This window comes from Hippocampus bargibanti, linkage group LG08, assembly GCF_051943395.1.
Source record: "Hippocampus bargibanti isolate YZ-2025 linkage group LG08, ASM5194339v1, whole genome shotgun sequence".
Taxonomy (NCBI): domain Eukaryota; kingdom Metazoa; phylum Chordata; class Actinopteri; order Syngnathiformes; family Syngnathidae; genus Hippocampus; species Hippocampus bargibanti.
In genome coordinates, this window is record NC_142741.1 from 367,724 (window position 1) to 390,038 (window position 22,315).

A 22,315-nucleotide genomic window follows, 5' to 3' on the forward strand; every position below is an offset into this window, starting at 1 on the left:
ATTCCATTTGCATGAAGCTCGCGGACCAAAGGGGAAAGTCGAGCGATGTCGCCGACCGACCGACCGTCTATCTTCCAAAGCACCGCGGCTTCTATTTGTATGCACATGTGGAGATAAGCGACGGTTTCACTGGCGTCATAAAGATTTTGATTGACTGACATTTTCATGACGGCTTGCAGGGAAACGTGGAGACTGCTGATTTGTGCTCATTTTTAGCCGAGACAAAAAGCCGAATAAACGGGAGGCGCTGGGGGCACAATCAAATGCGAGCGAGCTCAGGCTTACTATCAACTGACTAATTCCAATTGAGTTTGTCGGGCCACCGTGTTAAACCCGTCCGTGACCGCGTTTTCATGAAGGTTTTACGCTTAGCAGGTGATTTTTTTGAAGATGAACTAAAACAATCTTTCTCCAAACTTTTTGCACAACTAGCCATTCTTTAACAAGGACAGCTAGCTCCTTATTCGCTAACAATTCAAATGTTTTGATTCAAATTAATTCCCTCCATTTTGATGCCTTTCTGTTCCTCAGTTGCAAAGCCATTCTGGCAGAGTGACAGCAAATAAAACCTTTTTGAGACTTAACTTTTGGCGAGTTGTCTCTTTCCGTGGGACACACGCACACTTGCAAAAGTCAGAAGAGGATGAAGAGAAAAAAAAAAACAAGACAAATCAAACTTACAGTTCAATCCTCGGCTTCAGCTAACAAGGTGACATCATCAAAGCAAAGAGCCGTCCGTCTGCAGTCGGTCCATCTCGCCGGAAATTGCCAAGTCGCCCTCACAAAAGAAAAGCACAAGTGCACTTAGTCAGCTTTTAAAAGAAAAGTATGACGAGATGGAAAAAAAGGTGAGTGGCTTCTCCGTATGTCAACGTGTATACGTTTACAGCTTTTACTGGAAATTGATGAGCCGCACAGACTTATATTTCTACATCATTTCACAAAAAAATGAACCTTTTGAGTGAGAAAAAAACCCCCACTATTGAGACAAGCAAACAAAAAATAACACAATAATTCACATAAATGCATATTTATTAGCAATTGACCAAAACCTTTCATGGGAATTTCAGTGTTGTCATTGAAAGCCCATCAACCACTGAATAATTTAGCCTAGCTTCAAGAAACGTTTATTGGCATAATATGACGGTGCTTTTTTTAGCTATTAACTTTGCATCCAAATAAATAAATGTCCCTTTTGAAGATGATTTTTTTGAACTGTCATACTAGTTGCTACCTAACGGGGGAGCTCTAATACAACAACTCAATCCCTCAAACATTCGATAAACATTCCCCAAAGTGAAGAAAATCCATCAGCGCATTGCTACTTTCACTGCTGTGAAAAGCTGAGCATTGTTGTCAAAGTTGAGATGAACGCCAAGTCATATTTTAGCCGCGGGAAGTAAAAGGTCGGGGGGGAACGTCGTCTGTAAATCTATTCCAACCTCGAGTGAGAACCGCTACATTAGATCGATTTTATTGAGATCATACATTATAAATGGCGCATGGAGGAGCTTACGGCTGCTGCTCACGTGCTTCATTAATTTTTACTTCATTAAGTCCTTCAGCCTTTGTCACACTCGTTGCCGTCTTGCTTGTGAATCCGGGATGGAAACAAGACACAAGGAGGACTTTTTTTTTTTTACAGGAGTGGATGGTTATTGTCCAAACAAAGCGGTAAAATGGACGGAAGATGGAAAAGTTCCATTGACTCCTTGCACAAGGTCACAAAATGAAGAGCGGACCTAACACTGCAAAACATCTACAGCGACACTAAGAACGTCAACGCTGAAAAAGTTCACTGAACAGCACTTTCTTCATTTAAAAGGGAGAAATACACAATAGGAAAGAAAATAATATTGTATCCTATCAGATAATTATTGAACTTGGTTTATTTGAATAAAAGTCAAGTAAAATTGTTTGTGCTTGTTCAGGCTGTGACTAAATTATGACCTCAAATATAAGAGAGTGCTGACTGGAGAATTACAATTAGAAAAGTCTGTTAGCCTTCTGCTCACAAACAATGCAACACGTTCTAGCTTGGCTAATGGCGAGCATCAGTGCCATAGCTGTTACGTATGGAATGAATTATGAAAAAAAAAAAAAGCACAGTTGAAGACCATATTTTGGGAGAACCATCAATCAATAAAATGTGCCCTCAAATGTAATTGATATCATTTATTGAAACGTTTAAAAGCACCACATTATCATTGCTAGCTTAGTTAGCTTGTCTATCTGAATTCTCATATACGTACGTACTGTACTCTCTTGAAGGTAGCAGACCAAAAATAAAACGTGATCAATTAAAATGTGTGCTGAAATGAAATTGATGTCATTTATTGACACGTTTATCATTGCTATCTTAGCCAGCTTGTCTATCTGAATTCTCATACATCAGGCATTAAGCTAGCGGACCAAAAGGGAAAGTTGTGTGGTGTTAGTGAAATACATGTCACGTAATTCTCTTTATTCCTTCCACACAAACTATGAAGAACTGGGGATTTATTTGTCGTCCCTTTTGGAGCCATCACTCAATTTAGATGATGCATACTTTGTGATATAAGTGCCAGAGAAAAAAGAGGGTTTGGAACTTTGGAATCAAGTACAACAAGTTGCCAAGCTTAAACTCTGGCTGAGCATGAGAACATCACGCAAGAGTGAGCAAGCGCTACACAAGAAGATGCTGGAATATTTCAAATCTCTTTCAACAGCTGTACCGACGAGAAAATGGCTACAAATGTGTCTGCTTGAAAGGCTCGTGGCATCACGACATCTGCCATTTAACAATCTCTCTCATGACAAAAGGTCAGCTACCTCCCTCTTCAGAACAACACAAATAAAGAGAGAGAACGACAATTAGCGCCAGATTTAGCGTCATTATAATCTTGGGGATTATTTGTACCACTTGAAAGCAGCGCACGTGGAAAAGGTTGGACACGGGTGCCCTATTCTCAGTCCCAAAATCTCATTCTCCCCTCGCTCCCTCAAAAAAAAAAAAAAAAAAAAAAAAAAAAAAAAACACACTGCAATAATTTTGTTGTCAACTGCTATCCTGCTATCTGATTTTCACTCCAATGACGCAAGCCATTTTTCCATGTCCTACATTGCTTGTTCATTAGAGACATTTTTTAGTGGAAGTCATAGCTCCAATGACACTACGTGACATACAAACACGCCTTGAGGAACCCGCGATGAGAAGAAACGGATGTGGAATTGCCGCGGCTTGGAATTGAAGCGGATTTACGTGGGATGTGAGACAATCTCTTTTCGTGGATGGAGGCTACAGCTTCGTGTTTGCTTTCAGCATTTAACTTGTACATGTAGCAGACGTGCACGTATCACCATGACGTCCCTGATCCACCGGTGAAAAAGACGCTCTTTCATCATACAACAAAGAAGGTGCAGAAAGTGCTTAAGATTGAATGGCTGTATCTTTAGTGTTCTGTCACATGATTTTTTGTTGTTGTTTTGACTTGAAGATGGCGGCGCAAGAGTTGCTGCCTTTACAGCAGCTCCTGTATTTTGTTTTTCTAATTCTTCCTTTTATCACTTTGCTGCTGTGAAATATACATTTCTCCCATGCGTGCGTGACTAATAAAGGCCAACCTAATTCAATCCAATTTCAAAATAAAGGATTGACATGCCATTTGTTTTTCAATGAAATTGTTAGCAACTACAATTCAGATTGAAATGATTCAAATTCAGATTTTTGCTTGCAGATATTTCATTCTTTTGTTTTTCGTCTTAATGTAATCATAATAATCATAATTTTGACACCTTTGATCCAGAGTTTAGCAATTAAGAGTCATGAGCCCCAAAACAATCTACTCTCCTAGCGCTAAATGAGTTCAAACAGAGTGAAATTAAACTATAAATGCATTTTTTTTTTCTGGTGAAGATCCCCTCAGGCACTCTGAGGGGGCTCCCCAGTTTCACTTTTGGGGCATGAAGTGAACAAAAATAATCCCAAAGCTATTTTCATTTAAATAACACTTTGTCGTTTGTGGACGGGGAAAAAAATGTCTCCCAAAATCTAATTGGCAAAATGTAAAAATATGAGCCTGGGGCTGCTTGCTGGCTTGCTGCTTGCTTGCTGGCTGGCTGGCTTGCTGCTTGCTCGGGCCAGGCGGCGTCACAGAGGACACGTCTGGCACGCGGATTGAATGTTCTTCTCTCTCACGTCAACGGCAGCAAAACAATTAATGGCGCATTTGAGTGCACTTGACACCCTTTCTTAGCTCAGCTCGCTGGGACCGAGCGTCCGCGGAGAGGTCGTCATTACTCGCAGAGACCGGATTGTTTGCTTTTCTTCATTTGGGAATATTTCAATTAGGCGGCGGATGGAGATAATAAAGCAGTCTTCTCGTGTGTTCCCCCCCCCGCCCCCCTTGTACGCAGTGTTGTCATGGAAAAGTTTGTGGGCCGAAATGATCAAACGGGCCCGTGGCTAATAGCGGCGGGTGTCGCGGTCGCTGAATCCAGATCCCTTTTAATTGTGCTGCCTCTCGCCGCCACTGACTGTCAATTTGCTCCCTTCCGTCCGTCTCTTCAATGCTCTTTGCAATTAAACGCTTTACAATTCAGGATCTTCACTCAAGGTTAAACGAAAGCAGTTATTCCTGTCAGGGAGGTGATTAAAGGCAGCTCAACAGCAGGCCCGAGAAGAAAAAAAAGATCTTTATTCATGATATGTAGCCCAGAACAGCGGCTCTTAATCACCTTGTTCACTTTAAATCCAACGGGACGCGTGCTAAGTTGGAATGTTATTCAAATTGGATTGTTGAAGCTAACATGCTAACGGCTGTCACTGAAAATATTCCGTGCATCCATTTTGCGAACCGATTTCTACTCACGAGGGCGCTGGGGGCGCTGGAGCCTATCCCAGATGTCTTCGGGCACTCGGCAAAGGACACCCTGAACTGATTGCCAGTCAATCGCGAGGCACAGAGAGATGAACAAGCATCCACGCTCGCACCTAGGGACAATTCGGAGTGTTAAAGCAGCCTGCAGTGCATCTTTTTGGAAGGTGGGAGCAAATCGCAGAACCCGGAGAAAACCCACGGAAGGGCAACACCATACAGGAATGTGAGGTCCACTGCATTGATTTGGATTTTTTGTTTTACTTTTAAGACTTGGATTTGCCATCTCTGTTTCTTCTGTTGGCTCAGAACTACGATGGAGTCAAAGGAAAAAAAGTGGGAAAACATGTTCTTGTTTTCTTTTCTCCTGGTTGACAAATACGTCATATTTTCAATTCCCGAATAAATTCCTGAATGACAGTCAATGAGTTAAAAAGTATTTTTTTTCCACCCGAAAAAGTATTTTTTTTTTTAAATATTCGATTTTTTAAATATTTTATTTTTGAAGTATTTTCAAATATTTAAAAATACGTAGTTGGATTGCATTTTCCTTTGATAATAAAGCGGCAAGAACGCTTTGCAACTCAAATTGGACTTTTGAGATACACAATACAATACATATTGATTAAAAACCAGTAAAGCTGTAACAAAGCGATTAATATGGACAACTATCATGTACAGGAAATAAAGCAGTCACAAAGATAGTAGAAACATGTGACGCAGGTCAACTCTTGGACTAGTTTGTCATGTATAAACGACCCCGACCCCCCAAAATTGACATGAGTTATTGGATCTAATGGGGGTGGGGGGTGATTACTAAGAAATCTGTCACCAGATTGTCAATGTAGCTCCGCTAAAAAGAAATAAATAAAAATCTAAATGGCATTCCCGACATTGTCGCAGAAAATCCCCATTGGTCGCTCAGGGGGTCCCGAGGAACAATGAAATCTCATCTGAGAGCAGCAACGCCGGCATCCCAGCGTAGCGTGGAGCCGTACGCTTTCAAGTGGAGAAGGAAGGGGCCCCAAAACAACAGCAGTCGCTCCACTTTAAGCAACTCTCAGCAAAAAGCAAAAAAAAAACCAACTGTCAGTCAAGCCCCTGCGGGCGCCTGGCTTTTAATGTATTCGATGAAGCGAGGGTCCCTCCGGAGACCATTTGGATAAAGAGACGGCACATCGCCTGCGGATCAACACGCTCAATGTCGTCATTCTTCACCAGCCTGATTGGAAATTTCCCTCAACAGGTTTTGACTCCGTTTGACTTTTGCGCAAGGAAAATGGGCAGCATTGAAAGTATGGCAGCGTGTTGTTTTGTTTGCGCTCCTTGGGAAAGTCAACTGGGCTGAAAAAAAGAACACGGAATGATAGCTCACATTCAATGCCAGACAATTATGTTTTGGAAAGTCAGTCGGTCGGGAGTGGGAGGGCTAATTATGCGCTAGTCATTACGGATCCCGGAATAGCAACGGCAGATGTGAATGGAATGTATGGACATGGGGGGGTAAATGGATGTTGAAAATGAGAGAGTGGCCATTTTTAAATCCCCCCCCCCCACTTGGAAAGCTGAGAATCTTTGATCATGTCCATTAATTGGAGAAACATAGTTGAGAAAACGTTAGGAGGTAAATTGAGATTTGGTAAAAAAAAAAAAAAAAACACACAGGAAAACATGACAATTTTTCTGTTTTCAATAAATGTGTTTTTTTTATATCTCTCAATCATTAAAAATACATATTAATAATAATAATCAGTATCATGATCACAATAATAATCACTCATGATAATAATAACAATAATGATCATAATCATATATTTATTTATAAGCGCCTTTCAAAGCACTCAAGGACACTTTACAATCACAAAACAGGGACATAAATAGGGCCTAATCCTTTATTTATTTTTCGTCAGGGGCTGGGAGGGCAATTCTGATAACCGATTAATCGGACGATTAGCTAAAAACAAACACAAGTGGAGGGTGTTTAGGGGTCACCTTTGCTTTGCGCTGTAAAACTAACCCCCCAAAAAAATCGGATTTTTACCAAATTCACTGCCAAACAATGTGCAAAAATGTGTCCAGTCCAGTGCCAGGGTTTTTGTCATTTTCACTCAAATTCCTACAGAATATTTCGTTTTAGGATGACATCAACATTTAAACCTGAGACTCTCTTCTTCCATCAGAAAAAATAGAGTTAATTCCTAAATTATATGGGTCTGGAGTTATCTGAGCTTGAAATGGGGGCGGCTGTACAAAAGGCAAATGCTGGCCCCTCGTGGGAGGGAAAAAACATTGCCAGAGTTCTGACCAGCGCTTTATCAGCAAAGCAAGAAAAAAAAAAACCCGGACAAAAATGTTATATTTTAAATATTTTAGTATTAAGTATTTTATTTTAAAAATATTTTGTAAAGTAAATATTAAAAAAAATATATTTTTTAAGCCAAAAGTGAAAATAATTATGCACAAAAAAACAACACTGTCCTTCATTGCATTTCTATCCAGAAGATCGAAAAAAACAATTGCTAATTAGCGCGATATTCTTTTTTTTCATTTCCAATCACAATGTCGTACTTTGCAAAGAAAAATCGAAGTCAAAGGGGACGGGGAAAAAAGTGCGGATGAAAAGACAGAAAGTAAAGTTTGTCGTAATTACGCGACTACTCTGTTGAGGCGTGGACGCTCAACCGCGGCGGCGGCGGCGGCGGCCGTGTGACGCGCGGCCCTCTCGGAGCACAATACGCACTGATGAGGTCAACGAAAACAAGCTAATGATTACATCCAGACGAGCCGCGGAGACGTCATTCTCAGCGACGCTCGTTGGGACAATGAGGCGACGTTTCATTTACGCTTTGAAAGTTGACGCCGGACTTTTAAGCAGTCATTAAAACGGAAGCGAGGGTATGTGGGGAGGGCGAGGAGGGGGGATCTCTTTTTTTATACAATGAACCCCTTTTGCTTCCCATTTTGGTGCGAACAATAGCAAATTACGCCGGTGTAAGAACAAGAAAAATCGTTTTTTTTTTTGTCGTCCCCCCCCCCATTGAGTGATTGCAAATAATTGGCCGTAGGGGCTTATTTGCTTGGGGTGGAGCACGGCGACTCCTTTGGAACTAATATGAGGACGTGAACCCTTGCCCTCGCTGATGAGGCCTATTCACAACCATGTCAAGGCTTCCGATGCCGCAGGATGATGAGGAGTCTGCCCTTTAAACGACTTGTTGTTCACCACATTGTTGCATTTGCCACTCAACAGGCAGCAGTAATGTACTTTTTTTGAGGGGCGAAATGTACTCAGACAATGTCATCGGTTAACTCCCAACAAAATTGTAAAAAGTAAGTAGGTCGTTTCTCATTTGCAAAAATGTCAGAATTGTTTTCCTAATCCACGGCATCCAGCATCCAGCGCATGCATCCGCGGTGACTTTTGAGCCAACTTTGGAGCCAGCTAAATTGAGTCCAAAATTGGATTTGGGTGGGCTGAAGATCTGTACAAAACAGCCTCGGAACCTTCTTCACTTCATCAAAATCCCAATGAGGTCGACCTGTTGTATCATCGTAGAATGCGAATTCTTCATTGATTGTCTGCATCTTATTAAAAAAAAATAGTCTTTGCGGAATATTAGCAGAATTGAAAGACAAAGAGAATAAAGAAATATTTGTGCGCATTGTCTTCCATTTGTAAAGAGATACCGAGGGAAATCATCATAGAAACAAAAACACGACAACAACAAAACGTCCATGACGCTGGAATCATTACACCAGGGTATGGTGGACTCTCTCATGGAAGATATCGTGTCCGCCACATCCGCCATGACTCAAGTATCAACAAGTAAACAAGGCAAAAAAAAAAAAAAAAAAAAAAAATGGAAACTCCCATTCTGGCCGGTGAAAAAAAGCCCCTTTGAGAGGACATCAAGCGACCGCCTGGACAAAAGCCATGTTGACATAATAACAATGGTTTTCAAGATGGCGTGTCTCGGGAAGAGAGGACCAATGCGCTCGCTGCTCACCATATTGGCTACAGGTTGTTTTTTGAATCAGAATCAGAAAGCCTCGAATCGTCCCAAAATGGGGAAATGTGCTCTTTCTTTGGTCACTTTGTGTTGTTGTGCATCGTGTTGACGGATACGGATTGTTTTTCAGCATTTTTGGCCACGTCATCAAGAAGGAGACTCTGCTGAGCAACGGCGCCTTTTCGGCAGCACAAATATGCCAGCACTGTTTTTGATTCGGGACGGATGCCATTTGACCATTCATCTCGAGCGATTGTGCCTTTTTGCGCCGATAACGGGCAACGTTTTCACAGCCTTGTTTTGTTCAGCGTAAAAATCAGTGCCGTTGGAAAGTATGTGGAATTGTCGCAGCTTGGAATTGAAGCGGATCTACAATGGGACAGGAGATATGAGACGATCTCTTTTCGTCAATGGAGGCTACAGCTTCGTGTTTGCTTTTAACGTTTAGCTTGTAGCAGACGTGCACATTTCACCATGATGTCCCTGATCCACAGGTGAAAATGACATTTTGATCCTCTCCTCTTTCATCTAGAACTGATTCATACAACAAAAGGGGGTGCAGAAAGTGCTTCAAGATTGAATGCCTCTCTGTGTCACATTATTTGTTCTTTTGACTTCAAGGTGGCGCCGCGAGGGCGGCTGCCTTTACAGCAGCTCCTATATTTTGTTTTTCTACTTCTTCCTTTCCTCTTACTTTTATAACTTTGCTGCCGTGAAATATTAATTTCTCCACTGCGAGACTAATAAAGGCTAATCCAAATCAATCCAATTAATTTATTTTAATAAGAAATACTCTGATGGAATGTCATGAGACGGTATAGAGGGGAAAAAAATTTCGATTTGAAGAACAATTAGAATTTGCATGAGTCCATTTGAACATAAATGATTTGTTTTTCAATGAAGTTGTTGAAAATTATCAACTGGAATTCAAATAGAAATGATTCAAATTCAGATTTTTGGTCGCAGATGATTCATTCTTTTGTTTTTTGACTTCAAGATGGCGCCACGAGAGTGGCTGCCTTTACAGCAGCTCCCTTATTTTGTTTTAGCTGCTGTGAAATGTCAATGAAGACTCATCTAATCTAATCTAATGGAGTAAATTCAATTCCTTTCAAAAGCCCTGAATGCATATTATATGGAAGGAGACACAATCTGTCTAATTATGTTTCTCGCACAGTAATTCCGAACACTTTGCAATCATCGGGAAGTATCAAGACGGGGTCAAAGCAGTGAAAGGAATGGTTTCATCTGGAAAATTGACACAAATCTATTAAAAAGTGACTTGTGTGATGATGACTGCGGTAATGAGCGCCGCGGTGGGGGTGGAAGAGGGGGGGGGGCGGCGGCGGCGAGGTGGAAAAGTTCCGCGTTCACTCGACAGAGTCGCCAAAAGGAGTCGGCACTTAGCCTAATAAGACGAGTAGCCCCGGTAACACGCAATTAAACGTCCGCGTGTAAAATGAGCTCTCAGGTCACGTTTAATGGGCAGAGAAGCTCATCAAGATCGGCTTGAGCAGGAGAGGAATTTGCCTGAGAACAAAAAAAAAAAATATATATATATATGACACGCTATATTATACCAAAGCGTGGCTAGAAAGGTTAACTTTAACATGTGTTTTATTGCCCCCCCAAATGAACATGTAGCCTCAATAAGGCGGTGTTAAACACTGACGGGAAAAATGGGGGGTTGTTGGGGTTCATCCATTTGTTAAACAATTATTTATTGATGGATTTTTATATCAAAAGCAATTTTAAAAACATGAGGGATGCGACGCATGAGCAAAAAAAAAATTTGGGGGGAGTGTTTTTTAACTGCGGGTACTTTGAAATGACCAAGACGGTACACCACACACACACATAAAGACGACCGACCGCCATTTACAAGCACCAGTCTTGATGTCGCGACGCCAAAAAGCTGTCGCCGTGAGATTGTAAGCAAATGAGATGTGACATGAAGCTCGGTGTCAATATTTGTCTTTCCAGATGAAAATAGGAATCTTTTGTCGCTAACATCCATTGATTTATTTCTTTTTTTTCGGGGCAGGAAATCAATGGGAAAGTCTGTCATGACTCACACGGTGGCCATTTTGCGTATGTAACCCGTCGAGACAATCATGAGCATAAAAGGAGAGCCAGCCCGGAGCCATGAATATTAAATATGAATACGACGCCACACTGGAAGCACGGCAACGTGAGCTGAAGTGGAATAAAGGTGGGCGCTAAACGTTATTCCAAACAATATGCCTCCAAGAGCGTGGAGTGACCGTTCAAGCGAGCTTCAAATGCCATTTCATGCATTCGTACTCCGCTAAGCTAAAGCGGCGAGGACAAAAACGCTGCGATTTATGATTAGCAGTCGGATTGGGGTACCCCGCCGGCCCCCCGTTCGCGCTATGATGGGATCAAGGCGGACGCAGGCCGAAAGGAGGTAAAATGGTGGCTGCAGGGGGACGACGACGACGACGATTTTTAACCATTATGGAGTTTTCATAGAGCTGCAGTCAATGTATTTTATTTATTCTAATGAAGAGCATTAGGGGGGGGTGGGGGGGTCTGCAGTGCACATGGATCGCCTCGTTAATCACACTTTGCAGACGCTCGCAAATCAAGTTCCAACAGCAAGCAGTGAATCAAAAGCAATGAAGCGGAAGCGCCTTCACAATTTATGATCTTTCAAATTGCATCTTTTCAACCATTAAATTGCAAGATAGCATCCATTTTTAGACACCCCGCCCCCCCTTCAAGTCCCGGTATTGATTCTGTGGTGTGAAAAATAGAAGAGTTGTAAATTCCGTCAGTTAGACCCATCCGGGGCGCTTAAATGGCGGAAAGCCAGGTTGTTAATTTTCCTGATGAGAGCAAATATCAGCAGCAGAAGTCAACTTTTAAAAGTCTAAGTCTCGCAAGATCAGTTTAAAAACCATGAACTTTACGGCATCCTAAAATGGCGCTTACAGTCGGACTATTCATCACATTGAAATTGACTGAAGATTTACAAAAGGCTGCCATTCGGGGGGGGGGGGGGGAGAAGGAAAAAAACGCTTTTGCTTGGTGGGCTTCATTGTATGTCCTATATATCCAGATTGATATTTCATGTCTTTATCAACGCGGTGTCGTGAGAAGAGTCGGTCAAGCCACACGGCTCAATAAATTCACCGTTCTTTTGCCTGCATTTCAACTCATTCACCGCCATTCCCAAATTTATTCGGGAACGGAAAAGCATGAGGTGAAGCGCCATTCCGGAATTTCTTGCGGGAGGTGCCCATAAAGCACTGGTCAGACCTCCGCTAATGTTTTTTCCTCCCACGAAGGGGCAGCATTTGCCTTTTGTCCATGTTAGCGCTTTCTTAGAGATCCAGCTGTTGTTAAAGCGCTAAATCAATATGTATGTAGTGTATTTTGTACAGCCGCCCCCATTTCAAGCTCAGATAACTCCAGACCCATATAACTTAGGAATTAACTCTCTTTCTTATGAAAGAAGAGAGCCTACTGTTTCTTATGCTACATTACATATTTATCTCGTTCTGAAACTCAATATCCTAAGGGTCCTGCCATTTGAGCGAAAATGACAAAAACCCTGGCACTGGAGTGGATGCATTTTTGCAAATCTTCTGGCAGGCAATGAGTTAATTCACTCCCAAAACATTTCATATAATACATCTGAAATTATTTACTGGAAGATTGAGAAAGGACCTTGAATAAAATAAAATCCAATAAATGCATCTAGAATCTTAATCGCAATGATGAGAGTGGGGTAAAATGAATTGTAATATATATATATATATATATATATATTCTTTTATACTTTACAAAATGATTCAGTGTAAGGCGAAAATCTTTCAGATGGCATTTTTGGCAGTGGGGCGTTCGATCTTAAGAATGGGAATAAAAATCCTTCCGCTTAGTTATAATAAATAGTGCATACCTGTCAACCTTAATAATAATTTTTGATAGCTGCAATTATAAAATGATTAAAATTCTCCTATAAAAATTGTAGTACGCTGTACATTATTTGAAATGGTTAAAAAAATGCGAACACAAGTGGAACTCTTGAAGGCTTACTGCGTGCGCATGGGTTGAAAACCAAAAAAAACCCCAAAAGCAAGGCAGTCAACCAAATGAAATGCGCTGAAAGTGAGCCGGCGTCAGCATCACTTAGCTGCCAACAATTTCAATCAGTTTGGAGAGTCACATACTTGCTTTTTCCCGGTGAAAATGTACACTTGTGGCTAGCCCCCATCCTGTTTCCCACTAAATGGCATAATTGTTCTTTGGATTAGCGTCGTACTCCGACCCACCTGACGGCAAAGGAACCCTCGTCCAACAATAGCGCTAAATTACTTCTTTATGATTGGCCTACTTTGCCATCCGCAAAGCACTTTATGCATCCAGGAAGGTAGCTCGGGAGGAAAGGGGGGCCTGGGGGGTCATTTTGCTGTGAGGAGAAGTCAACAAACTCCACAAAAGTTCAAAATGTCCATTTTTTGGGATGCTATTATTGATGTATTTATTTTTTTATGTGCTACTTTTTATATGGAGTTGCAGCCTGGGGGAGGTGGGCTCATTTCTGTTTACATTGAACGGGGGGGTGTTAAGGGCTGCTAAATGACGCACTTTCACCGGACTGGATGGATGCATGGCTTGAAGAGCCCGATGCATGTGTGGAAATGGCGCGGGATGGAATTGAAGCGGATTTACGTGGGACAAATCTGTTCCTATCCAGAATTATGGATGTCTTCATAAATAAGAAATTACACAATTTTAAATGACTTCATGTCATTAGAATTAAATTTAATTTGAGTCATAGGAGAAGTAAGGAACATCAACGCAGAGCGCCAATGCGTATGTGGAACTGCCGCGGCTTGGAATTGAAGCGGATTTATGTGGGGACAGGAGATCTGCTTTCGTCAATGGATGCTACAGCTCTGTGTTTGCTTTCAACATTTAGCTTGAAGCAGGTGTGCACATTTCACCATGACGTCCCTGATCCATTGGTGAAAAGTAGGCTTTGATCCTCTAATCTTACATCTAGAACTGCTTCATACAACAAAGAGGGTGTAGAAAGTGCTTAAGATTGAATGACTGTCTGTCTTTTGATATAATTTGTTATTTTGTTTTTGACAGCAGCTCCTGTATTTTGTTTTTGCTGCTGTGAAATGTGCATTTGTCCCCTGTGAGACAAATAAAGGCTCGTCTAATCTCACCGAATGTCACGTTTCGGAAACAAGTGATGCAACCCAAGCGGCGACACGGATCCTCCCCGGGGGGAAAAGAAAGAAAAACAAAGCGTAATAAAGGGCATTGGCGCTCACAAACATTGGGTTGATCAGACAATCGCAATCAATCTGGCGTGTTAAAGCCAATCTGGTAGCAGACGAAGGTTGGCAGCCTGCCGTCGAGCAGCTGGAATCTTTCCAGATGTCGTTTTACTGCTGTGCGCATTGCAAATGGCTGCCTCTTTTTCATTTCATGATTCCTGCATTTGAGCATTTCTTGGGATGTGTTTAAAGCGGTTTTGTTTTTTCATGCTTGGGTGCCGATAAAGCGCTGACCGTGGCCTCTGGCAATGTTTTTTCTTTTCCACAAGGGGGCAGCATTTCCATATTTTTTTTTAATTACCGCATTTTCTGGAATATAAGGCGCAACTTCAACAAATGACATATTTAAAAACAACTTTTCCACGCATAAGGTGCACCGCATTATAAGGGGTACCTTTCATGAATGACATTTTTTTTACCATACATAAAGCGCAGCGTATTATGAGGCGCAGGGTGAAATCTTTTCTTTTAGGTGCGCCTTCTCGTGCAGAAAATACGCTACTGACTGTATGAACGTTAATAGCCTTAAAAGCCTTTCCTCCAGCGCTTAATGAGTTAAACGGGCAACGCGAGTGTCTATCGCTGAGGAGGACGAAAGGGGCCAAAACAGAGGGACGCGTCCGTCCGTCCGTCTTCATAAACAAAAGCATATGATCCCGTGCGGACTTCAACTTTGATTAGCAGTTGCGCTTCTTTTGCGGGTGGCGCATTAGCATTAGCAAACGTTCCAACAATTCCCCTGGCCGGCGCCGACCATCCCATGAAGATCACCTTCATCCTTCTGAAAGGTGATTGGCGAGCAAAATTGTTTCTCCCGACGCGTTGCGCCCGAGGCGAGAGCACTTTTTTTTCTTCTCTTCCTCCTAGCGTGTTAACAAACATATCATTTCCATAAACACGTGTGGTAATTGACAGCTTGATTTGGGTCGCGCCAGCGAGCTGACAGGCGACTCTCGGGCTGCCTTGAATGCAAAAGCCAGTCAGTGGGCTGAAGGCCTCGCCGGGCTCTTAATGAGCCTCTCAGGGCTTTGTTTGGATTGAGCCTCCGACAAGACAAGACAAGAGCAGCCTCACGCAAATCCCCATCACACATTCTTTCATCTTGTTAGATCATCTCATCGCTGAGAAGAAGAGATGAGCAAAGTCGCTGGCGACGGGTTTGTTGCCAAATCACAACCGCAGAAATTACAATGAGGAAAATGGCACACGGGTGTCAAAGTTAAGGCCCGAGGGCCAAATCTGGCCCATCACATGCTTCTATTCGGCCCGTAAAAGTGAATCAAACTTAAATTAACATTCCATCATGCTTGCTAAAGTCCCAACAAAAAATAAATAAATCAAATTGTCCCATGTTTGTCCCACAATAATAGTCATTATTTTGGACTTTGGTTTTTGGTTTTTGTCATTTTTGTCATTTTCACTCAAATTGCAGGACCCGCAGAATATTGACTTTTAGGACGACATGAATATTCAATTCAGCGTTAGAAACGCGCTAACATGGACAAAAGGCAAACGGCGCACCCTCGTGAGAGGGCAAAACATTGCTAGAGTTCTGACCAGCGCTTTATCAGCACGACAATAGTAAGATAAATACGACAAGACTAAATGAATTCAGGAGAATCGTGCGGTCGTAGGTTGCTTTCTTCATCCCCGCGAGCGTTGCCAAAACTTGCGGTTTCTCAAACGTCCGTCACGCGACAACACCGCCGAGCTCAGTCATTTGGCAACATTTGGCAAGGGCTCTTTTCCGTCAAAAGACGACGGCGGGCGGGGAGGGAGGGAGGGAAAAATACAATCGGGTAAATCTGTATTGAGGCTGCGAAGCCAGATTAACGGTGACGGGAGTATTTGCAAGTCAATACGGATGAAACAGAAGTCAGCATAGAAGGGGGAGGTGCGATCCCTCCCATTCTGGCGTGGGACTGGCCTCTATCACATTGCTCAACCAACACGGAGGCCTTATCGCCTCTCCGGAGAGTTGACAATTTCTCGCTTGGCTGGAGCTTGAGCTTAGCTTGTTACGGGGGCACAAAGGCGGTGGTGAGGTGGGGTGAGGTGAGGTAGGCCTGCTCCAAGCACAAAGCGGAGACCCTCGCGTTTTATGTAGCCCCCCCTCGCTTCACCCGAGATAACGGCTGACGTGTCGGGCAGCGGCGCAAGGGCGACCTTTCCACTTACAACGGGAAAATACACGACGGGTGCGGGAAATTTGGCTGTCCGGCATCAGGCCAGCTGTTGTCAGACACTCGGACGGTGAAAAGGGAGTACATGTGCTCTGTGGCCGAGTGGAATTTGATCAAACAAGAGAAACCGTCTGGATTACACATGGATGCAACACAAATTCAAAGAAAAGAAAGAAAAGTCTGCGCTTTGAAGCCAGATTGCATCTTGTCTGGCGCTCGTTACGATGTCAGCAGCAGACGTGTCGCCGAAACACCTCCGCCATTGTTTCGGCGTGACACAATGAAAATTCTATTTTGGGGTTTTCCTTGCTGAGGGTAATTATCTGCATTGTTGCTCGGGAAGAATGAAAATAACGTACATGAATATGTGCCGGTCAATTGGATTCTGTCACTTGCAGCGGAATGGAGGTACACAAGTGAGCCAGCGAGCGAGCGAGCGAGCGGGCGCCTTTGCCAGCTCGTCACAATTTTCCTTCTAAAACAGCTCATCGACACAAGAGAGTCTGTCACGGCGGCGACGGACGGACTGACAAGTGGCGCGCATCCGTCTGTTATTAGCACGTCTCTGGCGACAAGCTCAATTATCCAACACTGCCCGTAATTTCCATTTCCTTTTTCTTACACAATGTAAACTTTCCCCCTCTTTTTTTGTCTCCACGCTGATATAAGAAGAAATGTGTGGGAGGAGGAAGCGGGGAAACATCTGCTTGTCAGACAAAAGGGGGCTGGGGAGGGTTCACTATGATGAGCCCTTGATGGTTGTCTTGTGCAACTCTTGTGCTCCGATGAGTCCGTCAAGAGGCAGAAAAGCTTCTTAGAAGTGCGACAATAACCAAAACCACCATTATTTAAAAGGGGGATTAAACGTTTGATAGCATCTAAAATAGCCAAAACACGCAGGCTAACATTTTGACTCAAATGCAAAACACCAATAAAAATGACTTCAAGTGCCCCAAAACTGCCACAAAGTGAGCTCAAAAGTCCCGCCCCCTTGTTCGTGACGTCACGTCAGGATATTCCTTCACAAACTGCCTAGCTCCAGAATCAAAACAATGGCTTCAGAGAGTTCAGATTGGGAGAAGATGCTTTCTTATGAAAATGATTCAAAGAGTTCTGAAGAGGAAAGCATAAACGTTTGCAATTGATTCAAGAAGTCCTTCCGTATCAATTCCGGCCGTCTGGACTCCAATGTAGCGCCCGGCAAATGCACAAGATGGCGCCCGATCTCCGTTGGAAATGGGCTGATTTGTCTGCTGGGAATTGGGGTCAACTTACACCTTCTTTATGCGTGTTACCGCAATTGGCTGCGAAACACACAAGGATTCACCACGGTGTTATTTATGTAGTTTACCCTCTAATTTCGCCATCAATGCGGTGTTTTCAGACCAAAAAAGTACCCAAAATGCATTGTGTCAATTTGGGAATGGGAGTGAATGAGTTCATTTAAGATTATCAAGCGGGTCGTTTGAATCAGCTGTGTTGGAGGAAGGGAAACTGATGTGCAAGATAGCGGCGGCCCTTTAGGAAAAATGCTTCTAAAAAAATATTCCGATTTTCATATCGTCCTCCATCTAGCGTGTGTCAATGCAGCTGGCATTGCTCACATTGAGAAAGAGTACTGTCGCAGTAAGACAGTCAAATCTGGCAAAGAAAGCAAAATAGCAAATGTCAGGAGCGAGCGGCCCGGCCCGGCCCGGCCCGCCTTGTTGAGCCACTTTCATCCCACTCAGAAAAGCGACTCTCTCTCGCCCAGCGGAATTAACCTTTGCGATGCGTCTTCACGTCCAAAAAAAAAAAAAAAAAAATGTTAGCGACTTCTCTGTTGACAGTAGGTCGGCGCTCTGCAGAAGGTAGCTAACACGTTACAAGGTTGTTCTCGGGGGAGCCATAATGGGTTCCGGGCAATTGAACAACCTGCTATGCTTTAGTGAACCTGGACTGAGTCGGCGGCGTCATCATCATTAGCACTTCCTCCAACGTTCGCTTCATCGGAACGGCAGACACCTTTTAAGAAACGCATCTCACGGCCTTTAGCGCGTGGCCGGCGGACATTTTCACCTCGTGTTGTGCATCCGCGGCTTTGGTTACAACGCCAACAGGCGCATGCGATGAATGGACTTTGTCTTGTTTTCACCTTTGCTTGCTTGGCTGTTTCTTTATTATTCTCAAATTATCCGTTCATTGCGGAGGGTGAACAAAAACCGGCAGTGTCTTAGGTAGAGAGCTAGCTAGCTAGCTAGCTCGATAGGTAGTGAGCTAGCTAGATGGATGGATAAATAGACAGACATACAGACAGATAGAGCTGCTAGCTAGCTAGCTATCTAGCATTGACATATCTAGCTCGATAGCTTGAGAGATAACTAACTAGATAGATGGGTAGCTAGCTAGCTAGCTAGACAGACAGATAGTGTAGATAGATAAATAACAGAGTTACTGTTCCATCCAGACAAGCAATGTTTGATGAGCCGCCAGATGGCTTCCGTATAAATGGGAAAGAAAATTGAGCTCACCTTCAAGGCGGACTCGAGTCCTCTCGAAAGCCGAGAAGCCCCCGCCCGGCAAGGGCCCGGTGCGGGCAGTCCTTGTTTTGCTCCGGGAGACGTGTGTAATCAGAGCAAACGTCCGGCGCAGATGACAGTCTTCAATCAGTCAGGGAGGAAAATGATATGTACATTATTGTCTGTGCGGCACATCGGCGCCACCGTCACCGTCAGCCGGCGTGCCTCTTACCTGCGTCAAAGCCGCCGCCGAGCCGTCAAAGCGGCGGCGGGGATCCTCGCGCACTCTGTTGCCACCTCAGTAGGATGTTGTTGACACCGTTTTATGTACATTTGCAGACGCAAAAAAGCGCTCCTGTCATCTCTGAAATTGTCTTCAGTCAATCGACTGAGTAACACTAACGGCCTCTCTCGTCATGGGAAGACAACGCGCTGCTCACTTCGCCTTCAATTGGAGGCGCAGCTGTCGGCTTTGACCTTGAGGTGAGCAATGAAGGAGAGTTACTCTGCATCGCGGAGGGAACGACGCCGCGAGCGCCCGTCCGTAATCTCACACCATTGTCTCGTGCGTAAAAATAGACGGACGCAATGGGGAGATTGTTGTCCATTCAATTTACGCAGTTGGATGCGGCGGAAAGTCAATGCAAAATAGCGGGCTACAAATTCCACATTCAAGATTAATCCCATTTGAATTCCATCCCGAAAATGAAAAAAAAAAAAACAACGGAGAAGCGCAGGCCGTTATCCAACCTGGCGGGAATGAGAGCTTAATGTGAATCTGAATGGCACTTTGATGATGCAAAATGATTTGGAATCACAGCAATTTAAACATGCACATGTGACGGAGGGAAAATACATCCAAAATGGCATTTGCAAGCATGCTGGAGATCCAGTTTGCATAATAGTAGCAACCCCTCCCACATGCTCTGCGGTACCTCTCACCAGGTGTCACCTTGACAAATTGACACCCACACATCACAAGCACTTTTACTCGCGCTACAATTGTGTTTTGGACCTGCCAATGCTCGGGGGGGGAGGGGGGTTCACCAAATCATCTGCGAAGAAAAATAAAAGGTGCTGACCTGCCGCTAAATTGTCCAGATTGAGTGGACGGAGAAGATCAGGTTATTGACTTGATCCATGCTGGGTTTCCTCACGGGGGTGGAAAATGATCCAGTGCCATTGGAGGCCGCGTGGAGTTGATCAAGGGCAAGCGTGTGATGGGGGAATGCGGCACCCCAAAAAAAGAAGTCCTTCAATCCTGCCCATGAGAAAAAATAAAGACATAAACACCCCATGATGGCATTTGGGCGGATATATGCAAAGATTGTGGGAGTCCTCCAAATCCAAAGAGATGCTTTACAATCAAAACAGATGTCGTTAGTAGACGACTGCTGCTGTGTGACAGCCACAATCCATTGCCCTGCTCTACTTGTCTCTTGGGGAAAGGAAAATAATAGTCATTTGGTCCAATTGCAGACCAATCTTGCCGCGACGGGGCGAAAAGCACAAAAACTGGACCAAAAAAAAAGACAAAAAAATGGAGTCAATGCCAGCTTTATCCTTTCAAGTGTTTTGTATATGAAGGGCAATAGAATGAAATATGTTATTTGAGCTAACAGTGTAGAGGTAAGGTTATTAAAGGGGTTTTTTTTTGTTACTTTAGTTGTTTGTTGTCTAAGCAGTTCCAATTTGTCAAAAAATAGGGCCAAAAAAAGCTTTTCTCACAATTGACATTTTAACAAGGAAATGACAGATGTTATCTTCTAACGACTACACAACACATTGTTTTGGAAACTAAACTCTTCTCTCACCAACTAATTCACTTTGAAGGGTCAATAATGGTGTTTCCGTGTTGTACCATGTATTTATTTATTTACAATACAATAGCACATATATTCTACATAAAATAGGTATATTTTGTGTCGTTTTAAGGCTTATTTAGTAGAAAATTCTGTTTAATGGAGACCAGTGAATGGATTATTCTCATTTTAATGGTTTCTTATGGGAAATGAATGTTTGGCAGAGGAACTTTTCGCCTTGCACACACTTTCTGGGAAGCAATTAAGTTTGGTAAGATGAGGTATCACTGTCATTCCAAAATGAATGATGTCAAAAGTCATCAACATCGATCAAAGGAGCTCACGTGTCAAACGTGCATCCAGTTCAAGCGGAAAAGGCACGGACGGCGGCTTCATGCAGATTGTCCCAGAGGTGTGCGCCGTGGATTTCTTACCTTCAGGGTGGGGAGCAAAGATTATTACAATATTCACATTACAGAGCAAAGGAAATTAATTGGACTAATTAACATACAAGTAAATGATGATACCGTTAACACATTTCATTAACTCAAACTGTCATTCCACGTTCTATCCTGCACTTGGTATTGCATTACAATGACTTGGATTCATTAAAGTATGCAAATGAAAAGGATGGAGTGGAGTGGGGGGGGAGACGACGCCACCATTTGACTGGCTTTTTATTTTCCGAAGAAGGAAAAAAAAACGCAGACTGATTTACCCCATAAAGCTTTTTAGCGATTCTTTTAATGAGGTTCATGCACGTTAAAATCAAGTGGTCAATCATAAATTTTGAAATCAATTGCTCTCCTTTCGGTATACAAAATTGAACAGAAAGAAGCAGCGCTAAAATGTCATTGGTGGTGTGTTCCATTGCCATTCAAGCTAACCGCACTTCATTAATCAGAAATACAATGTCAAATACATTTATAAATACTGTATTTACCGGTGTATGATAGCTAGCTGCCTGGCTATCTATTAGCTATAAAGCTGTCTAGCTCCATCTATAGCGATCTAGCTAGCTAGATAACGATTAACCATCAATTAGCTAGCTAGCTTTCTATCTATTTGCGTTACTTCCGGGTTGAGTGAACGCTACATTTAATATTTAGTCATAATGGCTCAAACGTTTACTCCTAAAAATTTGTTTTGCGCCTCGTGTAATCAAAAAGTCTGACATGTCAACATAAAATCAGGCTCACGTCTGATTGACTGTGTCCCAGATTATATGCAAACAAAAAATTGTTGACCGGCACAGCAGACAAAAAATACGCACAAATACAACAATGTAAAGAACATAAATTGAGAACATAAAAACTATTCACGTGACATTCCAAATCCGGCTTGCTCTCTAGCTCCTGCAGGTTGAGTTTAGTTATGAACACCCCGTCCCCCCACAACACTTTCTGCTTGTCATGTTTTGGAACTCACCCGCGGTTGACCTAGGTCAATTTCTGATTCAGTCTTTAGGAACAGCTACACCGAGAAGGTCAAGGGGTCAAGCTGCCCTCGGCGTCTCCTCCCTTGGCTGCAGTGACATCTGCTGGACCGCACCGATTGCAGAGTTGAGAATAAAAACCTGGGGAACAAAAAGTATAGCAAGGGGTTGCTTCCAAATAAAGACACAAGAATAAAATACGTGATAAATTCA

The 22,315-nt window shown here is 43.1% G+C and overlaps 1 long non-coding RNA gene across 1 annotated transcript; it reads right to left on the minus strand.

Moving 5' to 3' along the window:
• Positions 1 to 680: 680 nt before the first annotated feature.
• On the minus strand, positions 681 to 22,234 carry LOC148894186 (uncharacterized). Its single transcript, XR_016115870.1, has 7 exons — positions 22,096 to 22,234; positions 21,012 to 21,101; positions 19,948 to 20,126; positions 19,098 to 19,342; positions 18,878 to 19,006; positions 4,851 to 4,972; positions 681 to 778 (listed from the first exon to the last, which is right to left on the minus strand). It is a non-coding gene; the product is annotated as an uncharacterized LOC148894186 (long non-coding RNA).
• Between the last annotated feature and the right edge of the window lie 81 nt (positions 22,235 to 22,315).